The sequence below is a fragment of the Anopheles gambiae genome, chromosome 3, assembly GCF_943734735.2.
Source record: "Anopheles gambiae chromosome 3, idAnoGambNW_F1_1, whole genome shotgun sequence".
Taxonomy (NCBI): Eukaryota; Metazoa; Arthropoda; class Insecta; order Diptera; family Culicidae; genus Anopheles; species Anopheles gambiae.
In genome coordinates, this window is record NC_064602.1 from 38,427,181 (window position 1) to 38,433,974 (window position 6,794).

Sequence of the window (6,794 nt, forward strand, 5' to 3'; positions counted from 1 at the left end):
ATTTTATAAAAACATAAATAACGCATGATTGTCCAAAAAAAGAGAATGCTGGCCTTCGACAAGAAAATCTGTCTATTCTCTGAATAATTGCAAAAAAAACTTAATCAAACGAAGTGGCGTGGCCTCCACCAGAAATTCCAAATTGATAAATATGGAAAGAAAAGTAATTTCAAAACATTTAAGATACAAGTCAACGTCCCGATTTGACGTACAAATAATTTACAAACAATTTCATCGTTTAAATAATTGATGCGTTGACATGTTTTTTTAATTTTCGCATACTATTATTTATTTTAAATTTTCGTGGATTGTACTGCAATTGTCCGTTTAAATATTAATAACAAAATTAAAGGACGTTGCTTCACAAATTATTTGATGTTTTGTAATAAAGGCGTAAGGAGATGTAATCTACATGAGCTCGTTATCGTGCGTGTTCTCTATTACCCGTATTCAACAACTGATATTCAAAACCGATCGAACTGGGATTGTCAGATAGTGTAGAATATAGTGCATGTCATTATAATAATCCGTAGTAAAACACAAAAACTTTGGTGCAATGAAGGTTAATTTAATATGTTTTTTGTTAAATTTTAATAAAATACGAGAGGCGAGCTAATATTACTTACGCTTACAAACACACAACAATGACCAAGTTTCGTTAGTTTTTTTCCATCAATTGTAGAGAAATGTGCGTAGACAGTGTCATTATAATATTATTGTGATACAAGGGGAGTAACGTCCACAGCAGATAGACAAGAACACACTGGAAATATTCTCCAACAACTAAATGGAAAGATAGTACGACATATATAAAAGTGTTTTCATCGCCGCCCGAATAGGGACTTGAACCCTAGACCGTTGGATTAAAAGTCCAACGCTCTACCGACTGAGCTATCCGGGCCCATGGATAGTGTAGTTGTTATAAATAACTACATTCAGCGTTCGTGCATTTATTCACTTTCCCTTTTGATTCCATAGTTCCAGCATGTGTTTGTCGCTGTCTAAGACATGGATGCTAATTTGCACTACACACATACACGAATACAATGCTCGAATGCAATAAACGCTACACAATAATGGAGTGATCGGAATTTGATGATTTTTTAGATCAGAGACGGTCTAACGGAACTATCAAAACTGTGGTATTTGTAACTAAAAATATATATTGAACGATTTAATAAGAATCTAAAATAAATTGTAATTCAATTGCAGTTTATTTGCTGTATTCAATGTAGCTCTAATAGCATCAATAAGCGCATTTTGCAATAAGGCTTATGTGTGCTTGATTTTGAATAGTTGATACTCTAAGTCATTAACACTTTTCTTCTTCTTTTTTTTACAAAGTCTCATAATTTTCAAACCTACTTTTCACACTAATGGTTCAACCCAACCAGCATCGATCTTACGGTTCAGCACAACAAAAAAGAAGATCACTAAATACCAGCGAAGTGACACCATTCTAAACTTTGCCTAGCCGGAAGAATCGTCTGTGCAAGGTCGTTGCTTCCTTGTGCGCCACCGTTCGCGAATCGTGGGTGTACGGTAACAAATGTTTACGGTCGGCGAAAGCAGAATAATTTTAAACGAAAGACAGTTTTTGGCCTGCACGGTCGAACCCAGAGGTTACGGTGGAAGACGGTGAAACAAATTTAACCACCACAACAAAACTTAGCCAGCGGAAGAAAAAGTATCGCTTACGCTCGTGGGGGTAGCCAGTGTGTTGCTGTGGGCTAAGCATAAAATTCAATTTGCATTAAAGTTTTACTGGCGATTTTATGTTTCTGGTCCGGGTTCTGTCTTTTGGTCATGGTGATCTTTTTTTTGTTTTGTTTTTTGTTTCTTTCTAACGTCTGGCAACCTATACCAGTGCCGCGAGGTTTAAACTACATTGTTTTTCTTTTTGGTTGGGGTGAAATATGCATTTATTTTGGGGTTGTGATACGATTTCGGTTCGGCTTTGGTCGATTTTCTTCGCTTCGTTGAGGTTTTAAATCTTTGAGGTATCGGGCGTAAAGCGTTAACAATGTTTTTGTTGATTTTTTCTTTAAAGCATTCTTCTCCGACGTCTGAGTCTGGGTGTCGATCTTTTCTAGCCGATGGTGAAGGACCAACTGGCCATGTAATGAGAAACATTTTGTTTTATTACAATGAGAACAAGGCTATAGATTTCGAGATGTGGCGTCACAAACCAATGTGCGCCATAAACGTTGGCACGTACATTGTTTGCACGATTTCGGGCAATACGTGCAAACGAATTTTACCGACAATTTACAAGACCGTTCTAAAATATGTACTCGTAATGTAGGAGAGGATCAGCAATCTGTTGTTAATAGCTTTAAAGTAAAAACTTTTTTTTCTTGAGTGGTTATTTCGGTTCAAAGGCATTTGATAAAGTTATTTATTACGTGTAAATGAGGTTTCCACGTGAATCAATGAATATTTGGCAGCGTGAAAACGATATTATGATGTCCTTTTCATGTCACATTTACTACAAAACGAACTGAATCATGACGATTATGACATGAAACTATGAAACTAGAACTCAATTATAACATGCAACTATAAGAAGGGGCACTCTGTACAAAATTTATTAATTAATAGATATTTTTTGAATATTAATGCGATAGATCTTGAAAGAGTTATAATTCATGGATAAATAGAAGAACCAAAATATAATAAAATAATTCTTAAGTTTGGTGGAGAATAACAAAAATAGATACAACAATAACCTCATTGCCCTTTTTTCCTATAATTTTGTTCTCTCTCAGATACACATAATTTATATTTCATTATTTCTCAACGTTTATTTGTGTTAAATTATGCAGGAGTGAATTTAAGTTATAAAAATCAATGAATTTAAACGAATTTCTTACATAACCTTACGTATTACAAATTGGTTGACCTTTCAATTTTTTCATTTTTTACTTTCAATGCTACCTCTCTTTGCTTTATTATGTCAATTTTCGCAACTTTTATGCACTGGTTGTTTTTAATACTGATGATTCTTCTTCTTCTTTGGCTCAATAACCGTTGTCGGTCAAGGCCTGCGTTTACCTCTTGTGGGTTTGGCTTTCAGTGACTAATTGATTTCCCCCCATAGCAGGATAGTCAATCCTACGTATGGCGGCACGGTCTATTTGGGGCTTGAACCCATGACGGGCATGTTGTTAAGTCGTACGAGTTGACGACTGTACTACGAGACCGGCCTATACTGATGATACGAGAATACTGATGATATCTTTAGTTAAATAATTCAGTATTTCAACTGACTTTTATATACAATTCTTATAACCTTAAATATATATATATATACCGTGGTGGGTATTCAATATCGGACACTTCCAATTCGGACGCTCTTTGTACCATGAAGAATGTCATTATGTTACCCCCATTATTCCCGTATAAAAGTTTATTTTTGATTCTTATTTCACATTCCCGTGTAGAAAGGTAATAAAAGAAGACAACTGCACAGTTTTAATGACGATTTATAATTCTAGGAAAGATATATGGAACGCAAAGTAGGAAGAGCGGCTGGGCTTCAATGTGAATTTCGTAAATATGTCTGATTTCGTAAAAGTGTCCGATATAATGATACGGCCAACTACGGAAATAAAAAAAAAGTGTCCGATTTTGAATACTCATCACTGTAGGCTGATCAGACTTGTGATGTGCTCTCTGGAGCGCACTAAAGTCTCCGATCCAATTCCGGCTGTTGTTATTCCGATTTCGACTCCGGTAAAATGGGAACCACTAGTTACGTCAGAGTTATCCGGAGTCGTCCGAAATCGGAGTCGGTCGGAGTCAACTGGAGCTGTCCGGAGCAATATGCTTGTGATCAGGCATTTCATTTCGTTGGGGTCTTTCTCTTAGCGCGTGCACTTTGTATACAGGTCTTTGTTTCGAAGGCCGACTCCGCACAACTCCGGATAATGCTAGGTTGACCTACATTCCGTAGTCAGATCGGAGACGATTCTTAATTTTTGTCAACTTTACCCATCACTAGACTAGACAGAGTTGATGAAAAAAACGGGACATCGGATTTTATAAGCAGACAAGATTGAAGACAAGAAGAGCTGTTCATTATTCTTTACTATCAAAACAACACAATTTATTTTCCATGTGATCTGTATCTGAAATTACAGTGAAGCGCCGTTTATACGGGTACCTTTTATCCGGCTGTACGTTTATCCGTACTGTTGAGAAATGACAGTTCAATACAGGGTGACATTGCGGTGGATATTTAAAAAAACGGTTATCAGACCACATTGTCATACCAACAACTTTAATTATTCTCAAAAACATAAAATTCATTAAAAATGGCTAATTTTTATGAAAACATAAGATACATTTTAAAAAAATCTGGAAATAATGATTAAATATCTACTTTGACCTATTATCCATGTTATTTGAGTATCCGGGCGAGGTAGAGTTCCGTTGAGCCCGGATAAACGGCGCTCCACATTCGTTGTTTTAATCCTTTATCTCCATAACATTAATATATATAATAAATGTCCATTAAAACAACACATTGAAACAAGAGAAAAATGAAGAATTGTCACATACATGATGGGACATTACCTTTTTATTTAAACAAATATTTACTATATATTTCATTAATCGCACAGCACAGGGCCCTCAATGTTTTGGCCCTCGCAATAGTGCGAGAATCAATCGCTATGCAGATTAAACGAGTAAAACTTCATCCCGAATTGGTAATAATGAGTTCTAAATTATTAAAGCAAAAGAACTTCTGGCAAGGCTCTCTAGAGAGTCAAATCATTCTTCTGGCCTGTTGTGCGTTTGGAGAATGTTGGCCCACTCAGTGCATAATTAATGCAATTATCGCTTCACTTGTGCAGGGTGAAAAATACATCAAAAGGCCATCAATGTTTTGTTCGACGCAAGGATTTCACACTGTCAAGACGATCATCAATTATGCAGCGTGTGCATGTGTTCTTGAAGCAGAGTGATTTGGATGCATTCTTTGTATTTACATGAGCTAGACCACTGAATACGTTTGATAATGACATGAAGGAATAGTTCATGCTACTTTTGTGGTGCATTAGTATTATTGATTAATGCATTGCGGCAAATGTATGCTGTGGCCGTTGTTTCACTAGAAACTCGAACCAAACTCTAAGCTATCCATTTTCATAACCCATTAACTGAAAAACTAAACCCATTTCCATTATAAACACATACAATCACACGCTGCATGTACGCCCATAATCGGATTATAAAAATGCAATCAAAACTTTCGGCAATTTAAATCTTCAGCACAATTGCATCATTAATGACCACTGCCGGGTGAGCGCAGTAGATCGGGATCAGTAGAGGCATTTGGGGGAGCAGGGTGGGCAGCAAGATAGCGATGGATTTACATTACGTAGTGACGCTTAGCCTTTGCCGTGGATTTGATGGGTGAATGAAACGCGAAGGATTATGCACACGGGTCGGTGCATAAAAGCGTGCATAAGTTAAAACGACCCAATGCCCGTGGGAGCTCTTCATTTGCTCATCATATACAGCTAGCGCCCGATGCTGGTGCTACGCCACGATAGAAAGGGCATAAAAATGGATCCACTCTGCAACGTAGGAGGCTGAGTAAGCGTTAGGATATATTTGCATATTAGATGAAATAAGCTTCCCTTTGCATTTTTTTTAGTTTGATCCATACAATCATCTATCTCGCTCTTACCCTCTCTCACTCTCATTCTCGCTTTCTCTCTTTCTTTGCGTGCAATATTGAACGATGATGGTGAATGGCGTTGATGACCCGGATAGTTGCAGGATGATCCGACGCGGGTTTTTTGTTTGTTTTTAACTTAGAGTTGTTTTGTTTCCCATTTTGTCAAGCTTTTCATCGGGTTCAATAGAGGAAGTTTGCCATACGCTTGAGTTTGTGCTTATTATTTCGGAAAGCAATACAAACTGATTGAACACGATAGTGAATTCACGCTATCTTTGCCAAATTGCCATTAGGGGTTTATCGATACGCTTCAATATATTCTTCAAGTAATCATAAAATATTATGATAATTTTTTTATGTGGAGATGCTAATTTTTACGCTTATATTTTTTACTTTGGACACCTTAACCAACCTTATATTTTGAAATAAAGGTTGAAATATAGTTAAGGATAATATTGTCTATTTCCAAGTTCATACTACTGCTAATTCATGTTGCTGACCAGACTCTTATTTGTGTGCCATCCAAAGCTTTTATTTAAACTACATTATTCTGTAACATGTAAACATTTCAAAAACCAGTTTAAAATGTCCGAATTCAGAGTAGCGCTTAACTAAAAAATCCTATTCTAAAGCAGGATTATTAGCTATAAAAGTTGGAAACAAGCAAGAACGAGAACTGATTGTTTATGTCATATACATCATATGTACTCTCTCAGCTCATGCCTGTTATCAGTATGATTTCGGTTCCAATAAATGCTTACTTACTTACTTAGCCGTCGCTACAATCGCTTTGCGGCCTTGGGCTGTTGCCAAACCGCTCATGGTCTCACGCTTTCGTCTACCAATCCTTTATCCCGGCTTTAATGGCGGACGACTTCACACTTGCTTGCCTCCTCAACTCGGCCTCCTCTATCCTTATGGACGTCCTATTAGGACTTTACGGGCTGTGACATGCGTACAACATGGCCAGTTCGCCGGAGAATGGTGAGCTTGATACGTTGCACGATAGTAAGATCGCCATACATCTCGTATAGCTCGTCGTTGTATCAGCTTCCTCGTTGTCCTTTGACACATCCGGGCCAAAAATATGTCTATATGGCTTTCA

At 37.1% G+C, this 6,794-nt stretch overlaps 1 non-coding gene across 1 annotated transcript; it reads right to left on the reverse strand.

Moving 5' to 3' along the window:
* Positions 1–828: 828 nt before the first annotated feature.
* Positions 829–901, reverse strand: Trnak-uuu (transfer RNA lysine (anticodon UUU)). Its single transcript has one exon. It is a non-coding gene; the product is annotated as a tRNA-Lys (tRNA).
* Between the last annotated feature and the right edge of the window lie 5,893 nt (positions 902–6,794).